Raw genomic sequence first — 19,266 nt, 5'->3', positions numbered from 1 at the left:
ACTTATGGGGAGAGAACTGAACTGGAATCAGGTGAAAAAAATGAACTCTGATTTTGTGTTTATTCGGTGGCTGAGAAAGAAGACAGCTGTAACATAATCCATCAGAGACAGACATTTGTCTTGAATACTTTCTCACTTCTGTGGGCTGTGATTTGAAGTGAAGACTTCTCTCTGGCCTCTTTGCTCCTGGCCCTGCTTCTTTCATGGTGGGCTCATTTGACCGGCAGGTGTCCGGGCTTTCATCAGCAGAGGTGGGAGAGGAACAGAGCCCAGGAGAAGAGGGTGGTCTGCTTTCAAAGCATGTGAGAACAAGCAAATTGTGATTCATTTTTCCATTATCCTATAGACAGGAAAAATTGCTACATTAGGAAATCACCTGTTTGTGAATACCAAGAGGAATATAAAATAACTTACGAAGACAAACAGAGCTTCTGTTTCAGTGTAAGCAAACTGCTATTCAGAGAACACAGATATCCTCAACTAGAACTCTCCTGCGTTTCCATTATTATAATGATGAGAACAGCCATTTAATCAGCTCTGGGAAACAATTACACAACAAACAAATAGAAGCCACACTATCTGATTATTTCATTTTTTTAATTTTTGAAGTGAAAGCACCTCAGCTTCGTATTACTCTTGCCGAATGGTGTTTAACTTTAAAACGCAAGTTTTGTCATTATCATAGCTCAATGTTGGCTATCCCTAGGGCCTTCTCTCCTCATCTATTGCTGAAGATTATCGTACTGTCTGATACAGTAGCCAGTGGCCATATGTGGCTATTTAAATTTAAATTAATTAAAATTTAACAGAATTAAAAATTCATTTGCTTTTAACACCACCCACATTGCCCCAAATGGCTACTGGCTATTGTACTGAACAAGGCAGATATAGAATATTTCCATTATGACTGAAAAAATTTATTGCAATGACACTGCTTGAGAGACTAAAGGCATATGTCAGAAGTCAGTATAATATGATAGGAGAGATCTCTGATCTATTTTTTAGCTAGAAAATAATTTCCTGAACAACGTTATGTATGAAATGTCAATATATACAAATGATCGCTGTTCAGAGCCACTCTTGCTGAAGTCAGAGTGGGAGATTCTAGATCCCTACTCATTTGCCACTCACTTCTATCCCCACCCCAATACCTTGCAGATGACCATGGAATCAAGATTGAAAATCACTAGTACAGTTGGTAGAGTGTCATCCTTGAAATGAGCTGACCTGAATTTTGAATTTTGGCTCTTTTCTTACCAGCTTTGTGAATTTGGCAGTTCTTGGAACTTCCAAGAGTTAAGTGCTCCGATCTGTAATATATATCAACTATCAGGAGGCTGTGAGGGGATGTTTAGTTTTCTCATCTCTCGGATGGTGGTGAGGCTACATGCCCGCAAAATAGCCACCCTGCCAGCAAAGGCCAGACCTGGACCAAACCTGGCCCCCTCTCAGTGCTATTTCACTCTACCGCTCTATAATTTCCTGTTCAAATGGAAAGTTTTAAAGACAAATCACTTTTTAAAAACCAGTTGTCTAGATGTCACTTGTGATTTTTTTATTTCTTTTTTTTAAATGTTTGTTTATTTATTTTGGAGAGAGAGCACAAGCAGGGCAGGGGCAGAGAGAGAGAAGAAGACATAGAATCTGAAGCAAACTCCAGGCTCTGGGCTGTCAACACAGAGCCTGACACAGGGCTTGAACTCATGAACTGTGACATGATGACCTGAGCTGAAGTCGGATGCTTAACTGACTGAGCCACCCAGGCATCCCATTATTTTTTTTGATTAATACAATGTGTGAATACTTCTAAATGCATTTAAAGAGTTCTCCCTTCCCTCCCCCAACCTTGAACTAGCAAACACTGAGTAAAGTCTGACCTTCTTGGACACCCTCCATACTTCTTTCTATGCCTCATGCTCTTCCCTCCACAGAGGTTGCAAAGTAAAACTGACAGTCAAATGAAACTCCCTAAGTTTTCACAGTCACTAAAAAGAGAAGGGATATTTTTCAAAAGCCCTAATTTTTGTGGTGAATTAGAAACCAAACTGACCAGGGGTTTGGAGAACATGCTCCTGTTTCATGGGGCTGAGCACAGACTCAGCTTACCTGTGATCTCAATCATCTCTAACAATGGTAACCGTGTAGAGAAACTTCCATGCTCCTAAGTGCAACTGATTCTGTACTCTATTCCTGCATACCTATCCTAGGTTACAACTCTGGTTATAAAACTCTTCTCAACTAAACCTTCAGCAACTCCCCTGCGACCACAAAATGAAGCTCCAACTGTGTTGAATGCATTTAACATGCATTTAACATGCATTCTACTTTACTTACACTTCATTTATTTTTTAATGTTTATTTTTGAGAGACAGAGTACAAGCGGGGGAAGGGCAGAGAGAGAGGGAGACAGAATCTGAGGCAGGCTCCAGGCTCTGAGCTGTCAGCACAGACCCTGATATGGGGCTTGAACCCACAAACTGTGAGATCATGACCTGAGCCGAACTCAAACGCTTAACCGACTGAGCCACCCAGGTGCCCTTACTTGCATTTTAATTGTCCAGAATTCCCTGGCTTTCCTCATATGGAAAAAAGTTTGTGTTCCTTGCCATACCTCTCCTCTCCAAGTCTTCAAGAAGAGGAGGCTAGAATTGTAGCTTCCTTTAATTTAATACAATGCTCTTTCCACTATACCCTCAGCCTCCAGACAATTACTGTTTTTGTTTTTTGACAATAAGTATTTTTGAATCAATGAAATAATTATCAATCTTTAACACCTTAAAAATAGTTTATTAAATTATCTAGCCTGGTCCAAAAATGTCACAGGACAGGAGATGGGGGCAGGGGTCTCTGGGTATTTCCAAGAAGGGTATGGCCAGCAAGACACTTGGGTGGATGGATTATGTATGCCCCAGGTATGTGCACAGAGTTGGGGACAGGGCATGGCACTCAATATGAATAGAGTAGTGCAGGAAGGAAAGAAAGGAGGCAAGCTATCTTTCCTTAAGAAATATTTCTCCCATGTGGAGCACTGCATTTTAAATGTTATTGCTTTGCTGAGTACATCTATAATAGGGAATTTCCAAGCAGAGAAGCAGAAGAATTAGGGAAAATCCTTCCAGTCATGTATATAAGACAATTTTGATGCAGCATCATCTGCTGGGATCCTTAAAGAAGTGTTTGTTCCATGATTAAAATCAAATGAGTCTTTATTTAGGGTTTTCAGAAGCATGTTTGTTCAAGATCTAGAAAGAAGAGAGAAATAGAACTTTCCCAGGAATGAGCAGAGAAATGGGTACATGGAATTTCAAGTCACACTGGGAAAATATTGGAGAATATTTACTCTTCTAAATCATAAGGACTGTTAAACTCTCTTTCCTATTGGCTGGCTGTGTAGACATTGCCCATTATAAGGAAGATTATTCTGACTAGACCTTGCATAGTCCCTTCAGATAGATTAATAGTTAAGTCCTTTAAAATGTTTTCCAGACCAATGGATGAAAAAAGAGAGAGAAACCTCCCAGTGCAGATGGAAGGAGTACAACTGTTCAGGTCTTTGGTATCTCTGCCATGAGGACTACTCAGATATAAAAACAAGGAATTCTTCATAATATGAAACAGGGGACTTGGGCTTCATAGTATAAACAAAACAAAAATCAAAGTTCTACACCAACAAATTGTCCTACCAGTGGGTGGCACCATTATCCACACCCTTCGTTAAATGATGGGGATCAGGGCAGTTCACCCCAGAATGTGCCACTTTGGCATGTGGATTATTTTGAGCTGAAGATGGGTAAGGTCCAACAGACCCAAGGAGAGATTTTTACCTCCCCATTAACTGCCTAAAAAAATTTACATAGGGAGCCTGTATCAGGAAGAGCACTACTATCAGAGATAACTTTTTTTTATTCACATAAGAAAGACTTCTCATTTGCACAGCAAACATTCGTTTACCATTTACTCTTCCCACCTTCCTATAAACTGTCTTCCTCCTATTTGAGGTCCCAGACTCCTACCCCTTTCTGCTTAGCTCAAGATGCCAGTCGGGGAGTCCCTTATATCTTTGTGGGGCTCCTGTACGTATGTATTTAAATATGATTTCCTCTCATTAATCTGTTTTATAAAAATTTAATGATTTGGCCAGCCAAAGAACCTAGAAGAGAAGAAGGGAAAAGTTTTCTTCCCCTGCATCCCCACGGTAATCTTGACTATAATGCTAAATTTAGTGAAATCTGGTGAAAGTGACTGTCTTGGGGCTCTTTATAAACTATTCTGCCTCTCTTTAGTTTGTTTTTAGGTCACCGTGATTAATACAGAGCTTTAAAGCTAAAGGATTCTTGTCTTCTTACATAGTTATTTCCAGTAGGAGTAGTGGTAGTAGCAGTTATCATAGTGGTGGTAGTACTGGTAGCAATAACTACTCTAGCACTTCTGCTGCTGCGTTTCTACCAAACTAGCTACTATTGCTACTTCCCTCCACTGCTAGTTTTGTCATGTCATTAATTGTGCTGGTATTGTATGTCAGGGGCTTTAGATACACACATCTAATGCTTACAATCAATCTGTAAGTCGAATATCATTACTCTCATTTTATACAAGAGGAAACTGAAGCTCAGAAAAGTTTATGTACCCAAACTAGTGAGTTTCTGACCTGAAATTTGACCTTAGATGCATCTGTCTCCAAAGCCCACACTTTTGCATCATTCTTTGTCCCTCATTTGCTACTCACAATATGGCCATAGCTCCATAATCCCTACCTATATGGAATATGCATTAAGATATGCACAGCCCAGGGAAAGTGAACTTTCAAAAAGCTATGCAGGAAGTCCAGATGGTTGCCCAAAAATGGCCTGTTTCCTTTGTGCTCACTGACTCTGGCTTGTCTCAAATGCTTCAAAGTTATCTTAATGTCATTTCAAAGGCAATTGAGGGAGCATCCATGGAGATAAATTGCGTCTGCAGCCTGTTGCTGAATGCATATTAAGTTCTATTCATGGATTTCCTAGCAACCACAGCCCGATGACGCACAGAGTCAGTGAGCTTGCGTTATACTCATCTAGAGAAATTAAATCACTTGGATTTTATTATTAATATTTTTAGAAAGCCTCACTAGATTAGCTGTTTGAAACACGTTGTTATCTGAGTTACTATCAGCAGCTGGTCCCAGTCACATAGGAAGTCACTGAGGACTCTGTAATTTTCACAAATGCTCCAGTGAGAGATTATCTCCCTTTTAATATTTTTGACAATTAAGGATTTAGTCGGGAAAGAAGGAAATTAAAAAGAGAAAGGTTGTTCTAGCAGCTTGTGATTTTGGCAAAGTTCTCAAACTTGAGACAAACATATTAGAAATAAGCAGTAGGCATCCTGGTGAGAAGAGACAAGAGGCTAGGCTCATTTGCATGAAAGGGACATATTGAAACCAAAGAATATAATTTCAACAAACCTGGCTCTCTGCAAGACATTCTATAAGGTTAAGGGCAGAATATTTTCATATTCTGAAAATATTCAGGCCCACTGAATACGCTGTTTTACAGACTCAAAAGAGCATTTGAGTTTGTTTTTCAGATTTCTAAACAGCCTGGAGTGGTGCAGGCTTCTCATAAGTTTTTCTCAAGTTTTAGTTTGTGCTTTATTGGATATACAGGTCAAATACATATGTGATCTACTGTAGTGGTGTGAGCATGGCATGCAAAGGCATGGTTAGGTTAGATAAACAAATGAACATGACATATTTTAAAGCAGTCAACATGAGAGAATAGATACTTAATCCACTGATTCTACTTTGCTTAGAATTTTTTTTTTACTAAGATTATTTTTTGGAGCAGTTTTATGTTCACAAAAAAGTTGAGGTTGAAGGTTCACAGATTTCCCATATATCCCTTTTCCCCACACATGCGTAACCACTCCTATTATAAACATCCACCACCAGAGTGGTACATTTGTTACGACTGATGAGCCCACAATGACACAGCATGATCACCCAAAGTCCATAGTTTACATTATGCATCATTCATGGTGCTATACATTCTATAGGTTTGGACAGATGTATAATGACATGTATCCACCATTATGATATCATACAGAGTATTTTCACTGCCCTGAGGATCCTCTGTGCTCAGCCTATTCATACCAACCCATTCTCCAAACCCTGGCAACTACTGATCTTTTTATTGTCTCCACAGTTTTGCCTTTTCCAGAATGTCATATAGTTAGGTTCACATAGTATATAGCCGTTTTGATTGGCTTCTTTCACTAAGTAATATATATATATAAGGTCTCTCTATGTCTTTTCATAGCTTGATGCCTCATTTCTTTTTAGTGCTAAATAATATTCCATCGTCTGGAGGTACCAAAGTTTATTTATCTATTTATCTACTGAAGTTCATCTTGATTGCTTCCAAGTTCTGGAAATTATAAATAAAGCTGCTATATAAATCTGTATATAGGTTTTTGTATAGACATAAGTTTTAAAGTCCTTTTAATAAACACCAAGTAGTGTGATTGTCAGATATTGTAAGAGTATGTTTAAGTTTTCTAGGAAACCACCAAACTGCCTTCCAAAGTGACTTTACCATTTTGCATTCCTGCCAGCAGTGAATGAGAGTTCCGGTGGCCCCCACATCAGCATTTGGTGTTGTCAGTGTTCCAGATTTTGCCCCTTCTAATAGGTGTATAGTAGTATTGCATTTTAGTTTGCATTTCCCTGATGACATAGTGGTGGAACATTTTTTCATATGCTTATTTTCCACCTGCATATCTCATTTAATGAAGTGTCTGTTAAGGTCTTTGGCCCACTTTTAATTTTTTTTAATGTTTATTTATTTTTGAGAGAGAGAGAGAGAGACAGAGACAGAGAGAGAGACAGAGACAGAGTGTGAGCCGGGGAAGGGCACAGAGAGGCAAACACAGAATCCGAAGCAGGCTCCAGGCTCTGAGCTTCCAGCACAGAGCCCGATGCGGGGCTCGAACTCACAAACTGCAAGATCATGACCTGAGCCAAAGTCGGACACTGAACCGACTGAGGCACCTAGGCGCCCCTCTTTGGACCACTTTTAAATCAGGTTGTTTGTTTTCTTATTGTTGAGTGTTAAGAGTTCTGTGTGTATTTCAGAGGATAGTCCTTCATGAAAGTAAGGCATAATGTTAAACCAGAATTCAGCAAAGACACAGATCTAAATTCTTTAGGACAATCCTACTTTTGACTTGTGCCCTAACCCATTTTGAGTTCGAATCATGGCTGGTTGAGTGTGTCAGATGTGTGGACTGATGATGTGTGAAAAAGCTGAAGCCACTGTTCATTAAAGCTTCTCCCTCATAGTGAGTTGAGGGTGTAAATGAGCTGCCCTATGCCCATTTCCCTTGCTACCACATTTAGAAGCCTGATGGGCCCAAAAGGTTTGTTCAGAAGAGTGACTGATAAAATGTGCGCCAGAGAGCATGCACTAAGGCCACCATCACAGTGCTTACTCTGGGCTATCCCAGTGCTTAGTCTGCTTTTAAACAGAAGGATTCTAATTCTACATATCACTTTTCCAGGTGGTTTAATTTCTACAAATGCAGAATGTTTGGAAACCACTTTATATCTGATACCAGTGGCTCATTTTCTCTTTTTGAAGAGTTTGGAATGAAGACTTGCTTATTTGAAGAAATGAGCAGTTTTCAGACTTTCAAACACTTCTGCACTCTCCAAAGTCACTGATTATGCATGGATTTCATTTCAGTGTTAGTATAACATTTCATATTAATGGCCACCTGTTGCCAGATGGGAAAGCAATGATGGTGCCCAATGAAGTATGCCCTTACCAGTACAGCACATGGCTCATAGGACTGCTTTGGGAAAACAGACCTCTGAGTGTTTTCAGGAAAAATTAATTATTTTGGAATGAATCTGCCAGTTTTTCTCCGAGTGGCTAAATGTCAATAAACTTGAAATAACTTTTCCAATGGACTTTGATATTAGTGTAAATGCATATGTATGTTTGTGTGTATACAGAATATTAGATTTATATATACAGATTTATATTTTACATATGTATACTAAAAAAAAGCACACATACTTTTTTTAAGACTAAACTTACCAAGAATAGCAACATCTTTTTGGCAATATGCCAATTCTAAGAGACTTACAAGAAATTTCAGTGAGAGCCTGATCTGTATATAAAATGTAAGTCGGGACCTGAGCCATCATAGGGGTTATCCTTATAGCTGTTCTGTGGCTTTATTTAACAGTATATATGGGAATAACTGAAATCATGATTCATTACTGAAAGAAGGGAGTCCAGGAGATGGAATCCAGGTGGTCTTGCTGATGGAAAGAGAAACCTGACCATCATTTGCTAGCCAAAGCTGATGAAAAAGACTAGGGGAAATGGTAAAATCCAGTGTTTATTTGACTGCTAAAATTTACCTAGGCCTTGTTTTTTAAGTTTATTTATTTATTTTGAAAAAGACAGAGACAGTGCAAGTGGGGGAGGGGCAGAGAGAGAGGGAGAGAGAGAATCCCAAGCAGGCTCTGCACTGACAGTGCAGAGCCCAATGTGGGGCTCGAACCGACAAAGCCATGAAATCATGACCCGAGCTGAAACCAAGAGTTGGATGCATAACTGAGTGAGCCACCCAGGTGCCCCTTTACCTAGACCTTTTGGAAAATATTTCTAAGTTTCAAAAAATCATTTGGAATTAACTCTGAACTTCTGATCTTAATCTAGACCATACAAAACTCATTACTGTCTTTTCTCTTTATATGTTTATATGTAATACCATCATTCATTTGAACATATTGGTTGTTTTATAATTTCCATCCTCTAATCTTCAAATTGGTGACATACTGAAATTATTTCATTCCTTGTTTTAGCCTGTGAACATATGAAATTATGTGTTCTTAAAAAATTGTAAAGTAGGGGCACCTGGGTGGCTCAGTCAGTTAAGCATCCAACTCTTGGTTTTGGCTCAGGTCATGATCTCACAGTTCAGGGGATTGAGCCCCATATCAAGCTCTGTGCAAACAGAGTGGACCCTGCTTGGGATTCTCATTCATTCTCTCTCTCTCTCTCTCTCTCTCTCTCTCTCTCTCTCTCCCCCCCTCCCCTGCTTATGCTGTCTCTTTCTCAAAATAAATAAATTTAAAAAAATACAATAAATAAAAAATTGTAAAGTAAATAATTTGATTAAACATCTAATACACACTGCTATTCTTTTATATCACTAATCCCTTTGATAATCTTTGACAATCTCTACATCTCTATTAAAAGTTGTAATTAGGTTATTGTGTTTTGACATTTTCACTTTATGTTAGTTTATATATCTCTGTGAATCATTGTGACTCAAACATGAGACCAAATATCTACATAGTGTATGTTCATGTTGGTAAATCTTATTTACTCGGCCATAATAAGGTATTCTTACAATGAGAATTAAATGGTAATATTCATAAAGGGTGTAGCACTTTATCTTTCATAGTAGTACTAACTAAACATTTATTAATAGATAAATTGCTTATTGTTAATAATTTTTATTGTTTAATATTTTATATTATAAATAGTACTTCATTGTCTTCTAAATAACTTTAAAGTAAATATTCTAGGATACTTTCTGGGGTTATGATGCTCCTCCCCCCCCCAAAGAAATACCAGGCAACAGGCTCTGGGTTGTTTTCACAGTTTCTGCTGTGTATTGTTCTCTAATTTATATCAAATCCATAATGCAATTAGTAATGTCCCTATTCACAGTCCCATCAATTTTGGATTTTATAATTTCACTTATTTTGCTAACTTATCAGACATGGTTTTGGACTATCAAGCAATTTTTCTCAAAGCATGGGGTATGAAGCTCCTGTATCAGAATCACTTGGGACGCTTGTTAAAATGTTCAGAAATTGAGCTCTCTTGCAGATCTTCTCAAAGTGCCTCGAGATGGAATCTGGAAATCCCCATGTTGAACAAACTTTCAAGGCAATTCTTAACCACTCTAAAGCTTCAGAACTACTGTTTTATAATTATCTTAATTTGTATTTTTTAAACTGAGAATAAGGCTTAGCATAATATCTTAGACCTGTAAGTATTATATAGGCAACTGGCAGGTTTTCATAGTAGTAAACAAATCTCCCAAATCTTGTTCCTCCTCCCCACATTCCTCTCTATTTGCCTGATCTATAGAAGTCCAAATGTTAATATTTTAGGGAACACATAAATTGCAGTTCCATCTGCTGTAGCTGTTACAGACATCCTATTATTATAATACCCACATAAGCTAAGGTTGGAAAATGAAATGGATGGTGTGGTCATGAGTTTGAAAGAGCTGATTGGCTGTACCTTGTCCAAAGAAGTAGTAATTTCCTGGGAAAGAAATAGGAACATAACATCCCAGACAAATAAAGTAACTAAGACAATGGAATTAACAAAAGGTTTCTCATATTTTTATGTACAAGATATATTGTTAACACATTCAGTCCATTTCAGTTTGCTTACCTTTAAAATTTACTCGATCCCTGAAACATCTCCTTCATTTTTTGTTAATAAGAGATCAGTTAGGGGCGCCTGGGTGGCGCAGTCGGTTAAGCGTCCGACTTCAGCCAGGTCACAATCTCGCGGTCTGTGAGTTCGAGCCCCGCGTCAGGCTCTGGGCTGATGGCTCGGAGCCTGGAGCCTGTTTCCGATTCTGTGTCTCCCTCTCTCTCTGCCCCTCCCCCGTTCATGCTCTGTCTCTCTCTGTCCCAAAAATAAATAAAAAACGTTGAAAAAAAAATTAAAAAAAAAAATAAGAGATCAGTTAAAAAAAAAAAAAGAAAAACTAAGTATGGAAGGACTGAGGAATAAGTGTGTGTATGGTCAGAGGGGAAGTGCCAGAAATAAAGAAAGTTTAGCAATAAGAAAAATTCTTACTGACTTCAAGAGATATTGATGAAAAACTGAGTTATAAAATCAATATATCATGTAATTCTATCATAGACACAGCTAAAAATAGTGCTTTGTTCTTGCATCTCATACTTTCTTTCTCCCTAAATATATCCAGACAGTAAATGTACAGAGTTAAGCCAAAACAGAGTTGGATAGGCATGAAGTAATAAACTGCTGTTTCCCAACCTCTAAAATCAGGAGGGAAGTGCGTTTATTTGAGAGGACATTTTGAGAAAAGGGATTAAATTATGGAGAAAAACATGCTTTTTCCCCCTCTCGCTGAGTAGAGCCTCACAGAGAGAATGGAACTAACTTTTCTTCAACACTTAGTGTGGACAGTCACTGGGCTAGAGGCTTTAGTACACATTTTCTCAAAAAATTGTTGAGCAAGCAATAGTTTCCATATATATATATATGTATGTATATACATATACATACATATATACCTATAGGTATATATACCTATAGGTATATATACATGTATATATACTTATACATATATATACCTATAGGTATATATACCTATAGGTATATATACATGTATATACATATATATATATATATATATAGCTTCCAAACAACGCACAAAATCTGAAGTATCGGGGAACTGTGCACCTGTAGAGAGACACTTAAGTCAATCCTTTTGCCTGATCCTCAGACCTTTTAATGTATTTTCAATTCCTTAGTATATCTCCCACCTGAATGAGTCTTCATGTCCTTTTATCCTCAGGAACTGCCAATATAAGTAACATCTAGAGTGAGTGTGTGCATGTGTATGTATATGTGCACACAACGAATATATAATACATCCATTTTTTAAACAATTTTTCATCGATATCTTTTTATCTTGTTAAAACTTTTCTACCACATCATTTTAATGAATCTACTATATTCCTTTACAGGTACCATAACTTGTTTAACTAGAAGAATTTTAAACATAGAATCAGTTGAAACTCAGTGGGAAAGCATCTTCCTGAACTAGGAGTAGGCATCTCTTTTTCTGAATCTGTGTCTTCCACCACTGACCTTTGCTGGACTGCAGAATGGTCACATAGCATTTCAGCTTGCCCACCTCTAAACTATCTGTTGACTACTCATTTCCCTCCAGAAGATATAGTGAAGTTCCATAGCCGTATTATCAGGCAAGAGATAAAAATTCAGAAGTATAAATGACAGTGACTTAGGCTTATACAATTTTAGACATAGAATCTATTTGAAAAATGATCTAGACTACCATCTTACTTTCTAGAAAAGATGATGGAGGCCCAGGAAATTCAAGTGCCTTGTCCAGGGTTAGGTGCGTAGAACCAAGATTAAAACTGCTTCTCAAATCCGAGTTTGAGGCTCATTCTACTTTTTTACTACTGCTTTCCCAAGAGATTACTTTTATGCACAGTGGAATAATAACAATCATGCCTAGCATTTGTGTTTTATTTTCAACTCACTGTATTCTCTGATTGAATTTTCTTACCTCTCTAAGGTAAACCACATGATCCCCCTTTTTTCTACTAGGAACTAGGGTAAAGAGAGATAAGAAATATGCTGAGACAACATACATAGTTATAGAGGTGGGGCAACTCATCAGAGTAACGTCTTTGATGCCTGTACTATGCTAAGTCTTTTATATGCACTATCTTGTTGTTTGTTCACTTCAGGGAGGTACTGTTACCAGCTCTGTTTTACAGATGAGGAAAAGACATTTCAATGATGCTGAGATCACTCACTAGGACGTGACATAACTGGGATTTGAATCCAAATTGCCTGACTCCAAAGCCCACACTCTTAATTACTTTATCATGTTGCATTCATATGTTAGTTCAGTCTTTTCATTTAATTCTTTATTTACTCACCAAACAATTGTGAAGGTCCATTTGATGCCAGCCTCCATGCCTAGTGCTAAGAAGAAAAACAACAACAAATGAGACATGGTCCAGAGCCCAGGAGAGAGACTTTGATATGTAAAATTATAACACTATGTTGCAGGAACTTTGATAGAAAAATATCCAAGGTCAGGGAGGTAGGGGAAATTTAATTTGTACCGCTGAATCCTTAGCATTGAATGCCCTTTCCAGAAATCTATGACTCATAAAGGATGAGTTTGTGTGGGCCTCAAGAAACCAGCTTTGACCCTCAAGTAGAAGTCTGGTGGCTCAGTGGGAATCTGACAAACTATCATGATATTTTAATAGCCCTGCCTGCATCAAGTTCCTTTATGAAAAGGAGGTGAGACTCTTGACATGATACTTGTGATATTGGCAAGGACTGATCATGGAAATGGCCAGGAAGCATTTGTTAAATGGCAAAAAGCCTAAAACATAGTTCTAAACATGCCTCAAATTGGACTAAGTACAATTTAGATTTTAAATTAAAATTGTTGGCACATGTATTATCTCCTTGGGCTGCTACGATAAAATACCATTGACTAGGAGGCATAAACAACAGAAATTTATTTTCTCATGATTCTATTACCAGCCCTATTTTACAGATGAGAAAAAGAAATTTCAATGAGGTTGTGGTCACTCACTAAGATATAACTGGGATTGAAATCCCTGGATTCTTGACTCTGGAGCCTGGGAAGTCCAAGATCAAGGCTCAGGCTGGTTTGAACCTGGTGAGAGTTCTATTCGAGCCTTGCAAGTGGCAGCCTTCTTGCTGTGTCCTTACGTGGTGGAGAGCAAGTGGTATATTTCTCTCCTCTTCTTATAAAGCCCCTAGTTCCATCAGGAGGGCTCTATACTCATGAACTTATCCAACCCTAACTGCCTCTCAAAGGTCCCACCTCCAAATGTCATCACACTGAGGTTTAGGGCTTGGACATATGAATTTTGAGGGGATACAATTCAATCTACACTGGTGGCATTGTGCAATCACCAACAGTCTGAAACAAATAGTATGTGCACACATTTATTATTCACTGTTTGTGTGAGCCACATTATCTTCCACATATACATCTTGCACCTTTATGTATTCTTATTTTTACTATGATAGTTCTGAGAAGTTTGAATGAAAAATTCAGTTATTTGCTTAGGAGCTAAAATGAGTGACATGGAGAAATTAGCAACAATAAAAAAATAAGAAACCATGCCCCTATGGTTTGAGTTGCAAATGAGAAGTTTCTGCTCAAAGCCTTGGAAACAAATTAAGAATTAGCATAAAAAGTTAAACACTGAAGTCATGCTTTAAAGCTGCTAGTAACACTTGATAATATTGGTTTAATTTTGGGATATGTTTGCAGCTAGAGTTAATCTTTCATTACAATGAGTAGAATAATAATAAAAATTAGCAGAATAAGAGACTGGTGAACAAATGAAATCAAGTTTTATCAGCGAACAACAATTTGGAGATCACAAATAATGATATTGTGATATTCTAAAAAATGAAAAATTTTATTTTATTCTCTAGGCAGAGCAAAAGCCATTTTGAGCAATAAAGAATGGTGGATTTAAAGACTTGAGATTATTCCCACCAGCCCAATATGCCTTGACAAATCTCTAACTACTCTGAATTTTCTCATATGTAAAATGAACCTTTCTCTCCTTCTCTCTCCCTCCCTTCCTTCCTCCCTTCCTCCCTTCCTTCCTTCCTCCCTTCCTTCCTTCCTTCCTTCCTTCCTGCTTTCCTTCTTCCCTTCCTTCCCTCCTCCCCTTCCTTCCTTCCTTCCTTTTCTGCCAATGAGTACTTATTAAGGCTCTATTATATACCCATTGAGGGCACCCATGCTAGGAGAAAAACTCTCAAAGCTAAAAAAAAACTTTCTCATAAGATAGGTTTAAATAAGACTTTGTATGAGAAAGGGCTGTAAAAATGTTCAACATTTTAAGTATATTAAGTACTTTTCCCTTTGGAGTTGACTTCTGATTTCAGGATTAATGAGCCAGGGGAGTTTTGTTCATGCCCTTATTAAAGGAAATAAGATTAGTGACTTAGATAAGTTGAAAACTGAGTTCATTAAACCAAATAATTTTGTATAGTTCCTCAAGTCCTCTACAGTTTCAGAACAATTAAAGCAAGCAAGGTAATACTAATTATACGTTCTGAATTTTAGAAAAAGTTGAAAATGTACCTGCTTCAACCTTATCATGTATTCTGAAAGTTAACCATAAAAATCGACTGAGCCTCTGAGGGTTTGATGATTTGGTGGGTCAATAGCAAAATGATCAAAATGACACACATTTTGTTCTCTTACTCATGACTGCATCACATTAATTGCATGCCTCCTGGGCACTGCAGTGCCAGCCCCCAGACTTTTGATTCCTGGGCACTATGCTTTCAGGGAGGCTGTGATCACCATGATGCGTAAGCCCAGGTCTTTTCCAACTCTGCCACTATTTTGCTCCTTGTGGTTATCTGATTTAGTGTATTGGATGAGAAAAGACAGCATGATGGAATGACAAAAAAATCGCACCTTCCAGTTTCCTCCAAGAAGCCTCTTAGGAAATGGAGGGACAGAGAGACGGGGGGGGGGGGGAGAGAGACTCTTGGCTTATTAATATGTATTTTCCATAAATGCCTCAGAAATGAATGCTGCTTCTGAATCACTGAAGCCAATTACATCAATCTATAACAAAAAGTTCTAAAACACATCTCTTCTTCAGAAACACAAAGGGACATATCCCAAATGTATACTAGAAGAGCCTCTCTCTCACAGTGGAGTTGCTTAGAATTAAGAGCCACATAAATTGAATTTCAAATTAAACAGGCCTACTAGTAATTGCTCAAAATGGAATTCTAGGCTTGAGGTTGGCAATGCTGTGGCGTATTTACAAGGGCTGAACTTGTCCTTGACACTTGACTACTGTTTTCTTTGAGAAGATACAAGGGCCAAAAATATGTTATATAAATCTGTCTATTTCATTCAGGTTTTGACAGGTCAGAGGGAACAAACACTTCTAATAGGATCAGACTACTCAGATAAATATTCAGAATTGTAAGATTGGCTTATTTACTCATAGGGGTTTCGATCATCTGTGGAATTTTGTTGGAAGAAGAGGGGCTTGAATAAACTAAGTTCATTTTATGTGGGGAACTTGCAAAAGTAAGGTTATTTTTGTTTATTTGCTTTTTACATAAAGCTTTTGATTAAAGAAAATAGTTGTGTAAAAGAATTCCATTTTAAGCAAACACCTTCATTATTGATAGCAGTCTCAGGAGAATGAATCAGTGTGTTTCTTTGAGCAATTGGTTTGTTTTTATCTCAATGGACTCTGTGTATTTTATAACTGATGTTTTCCTCTGCATTTTATCTGCTAGAAAGATTAGAGCCCAAATTCATAGCTCACTTTTTGCAAATGTATCAGACTTTATAGCAAGTACTTTGAATACAAACATCACTCCTAATTCTATCTCTTCTAAACTTTTATCTGGTTCGTTCCACATATACCAAATATATTTTATCTTATTGCATGGTATCTTTTTTGAATTTTCCTAAGTATTTTTCTTGAAACAAAATGGAATGCCTATAGATAACAATTTTTCATAATATTGTTTGCAGGGTCAGCGAATGCACAGAAAATGACAAATATTAATATTTAAAACTAAGTGCCATTGGGTAGTCCTAAAATAAATTACTCTAAGCTGTAGTTTAGAAACAAAGTCCTGATAGTTTTAATTAATTCTAAAGTACATATAAATTATGACTACACAAAGCTTGGAAAAAGGATGAGGAATATTTCTATTTGTTTTTTTAAAACCTCCACATATAAGAGTGGGAACTGAATTCTCTACAGACCATGCCTGTGGCTGCTTTTTCCCCCCTGCTTGCAATTGCTACTTTTGAAGATTTTAGGGACAGGCCAACATTAGTAATTATTAGTTTGCACTGTTCTTGCCATACTAGTTGCTAAACTACTGAAAACTATTGAAATACATCCATTTCTGTTGGTAGAAAGACCTTGCACTGCGAGTTTCCTTCCAGGCATTCTGTCCATTCTGGCCATCCTCTTACATACCAGAACCTTGCCTGTAATTCATCAACTAAAGGCTTAATGCCTGACACAATAGGTGGCCTCTGGTAACCTGCTCCATTCTGTTACCCCTACATAATAATTTTAAATGTTTTGAATATCATCTCTGGTCTACATGTGCAAACCAAGGTAAAATCTTGTACAACTAATGAATAAATTGGAGAGCCAAAATGGTAAAGTAAAAAAAATCTGGATCCTCCCCCTTAAAAGAAAAAAGATTGGAGGGAGTATAAAATGAATTTGGATAAAACCTTCAACCAATTGATTATCTAATCAGTAAGTATTTTTGAGTTTTTAGTATGTCTTTATCACTGTGCTAGGCATTTTAGAGGATATAAAGAAACGTAATACCCAGTTGGGGAGGTGACAATATGTCTGTGACAAGATAATTGCCAACCCAGGTAAGTACTATATGTTAGAGACTTCAGAGATGAAGAGAACACTGATTGAGTATAATTAAGAAGATTTATTTGGGGAGGCAGAACTTGAGCTGAGTCTTTAAGAATGAGAAAGATTCACAAAGGTGAAGGTAAAAATTTAATTCTATTCTGCAGAATCAAAGCTAAGGATGCTGTATCACTGTCTTTATATGTGATTAACATATCTCTTATCAAATTAAGAACTCCAATGATTGCTTTTGGCCTGCATCCTTGTGTGACATCAGTTCTCAGTCCATGGACTTGTAGGTCTCCACTGGCCATGGTAGCCTGATGTGTTGGAAAGAACTTCTAGGGAGAGCCACAGCTGCCCTCCAAAAAGTCAACTTTAGGTTGGCTCTGAATTCATAGGCTACTCACATAAGATTCCATTTTTGTTTAAATGAAGAGATGGAACTAGCGACCCATATTCTTAACAAATCTGTATAGGTGCTGATTAAATCCTCTCATTTTGCATTTAGCTATGTTCTGCTTCTGGTATGCAGACCTGACTTCTTGACTGCAGGCTCCCAGACCAGAATTTGGTGCTCTCTGAGCAAACTTAAGGGAAACTCAAACCTGAAGACCATGGTGTTAATAAACAAAACCAAACCAAATCAAAACAGAGCTTCAAAGAGCCATCACATGTAACTGTATTACAGAGATGTAGAAGAATCTGTTTTCTAAAGGATGCAAACGAGCTGTGAGACTTCTTTGTAACACACAGTATGTTAAGAAACGGCTGTTCAGAAATGACATTATAATGCTGGTTCTTGGGATGGGTCTTGTCATATTTGCGTTTGTAAATATTTACTGGGGGAAGACTATGAATAACATTGCACAGAGTTATTTATCCACTGGCTCTGGGGTCTGAGTTTGACTTTGGGACTTTAGCTGTTTCACATTGCACTTCACGCCCTGCCCCCCATTGGTTTCTGACTGAAAACTGAAACTTCCCAAGGGGTTTTCAGGGAGCAGAAATGTTTCCCCAAATTAAATGAAAGTCCCATGATGGGTATATTCTCAACTGCTTTCAGGGAATTATAGCACTTAGAGAGGACTTTAAAGGGATGAGAGAAAGATGGAATGAAAAGAAGGCAAGACGTATGACTTTTTCTTCTTCTTGTATCTGTGTTGACTACTTACGTTCAGAAACATACTGAGAGGCAAACATGTGACATTCAGCTAGTCTTTATTTTTCTTAATGTTTATTTATTTTGAGAGAGATAGAGAGCAAGCAGGGGAGGAGCAGAGAGAGGGAGACAGAATCCCAAAACAGGCTCTGCGCTATCAGCTCCAAGCCCAATGTGAGGCTTGAACCCACAAACTGTGAGATCACAGCCTGAGCCGAAAGCAAGAGTTGGTGACTTAACTGACTGAGCCACCCAGGCGCCCCTCAGCTAGTCTTTAAAACCATTGCACGTGCATGTTATTGGGGCTTTTATAACTATTTTTGCCTCAGAGGGCTACTGTTATTTGGGAATTTCTCATGGCTTGAATACTATGAGAATCTTCTTAGCTAGGAGGAAAAGGCCAATCAAACATGTACCACAGAACTTAAAAGTTTAGATTCAGACACTCCATGGATTTAGGGAGAAGACTTGTACTGAAATGAAAGGAAATAAAAGGGTAGCATGCAGGAACACCTGCTGATTAGAAGGTCCCTGTGTTTTCATTTTTACTTTTCTGTTCCATTATAAACTTGATCAGAGAGTTAGTTTCCCTCAGCTATCTTGGACATTCCTGCCTGCAGGTTTACATAAATGCAATATCGCACAAGGAAACCTCAGAACAGCATTAGATTAGAATATCAGAAGAATTTTTTTTAAGAGTTGTACTGCCAGTTTCCAGAGTCCTTAATATCACACACTAGCTAGTTTACACCCCTGGTGACAGTCAACTGTGGAAACAATTGGTTCCTCAATCCTGCATTATTTAATTCTTAAAATTAACACCCACCTTACTTCTCACATCACCTTTGGTATATCAGAT

This window comes from Panthera uncia, chromosome A2, assembly GCF_023721935.1.
Source record: "Panthera uncia isolate 11264 chromosome A2, Puncia_PCG_1.0, whole genome shotgun sequence".
Lineage (NCBI taxonomy): Eukaryota > Metazoa > Chordata > Mammalia > Carnivora > Felidae > Panthera > Panthera uncia.
The sequence above is the reverse complement of the archived record's forward strand: the minus strand, read 5'-3'. Positions refer to the sequence as shown.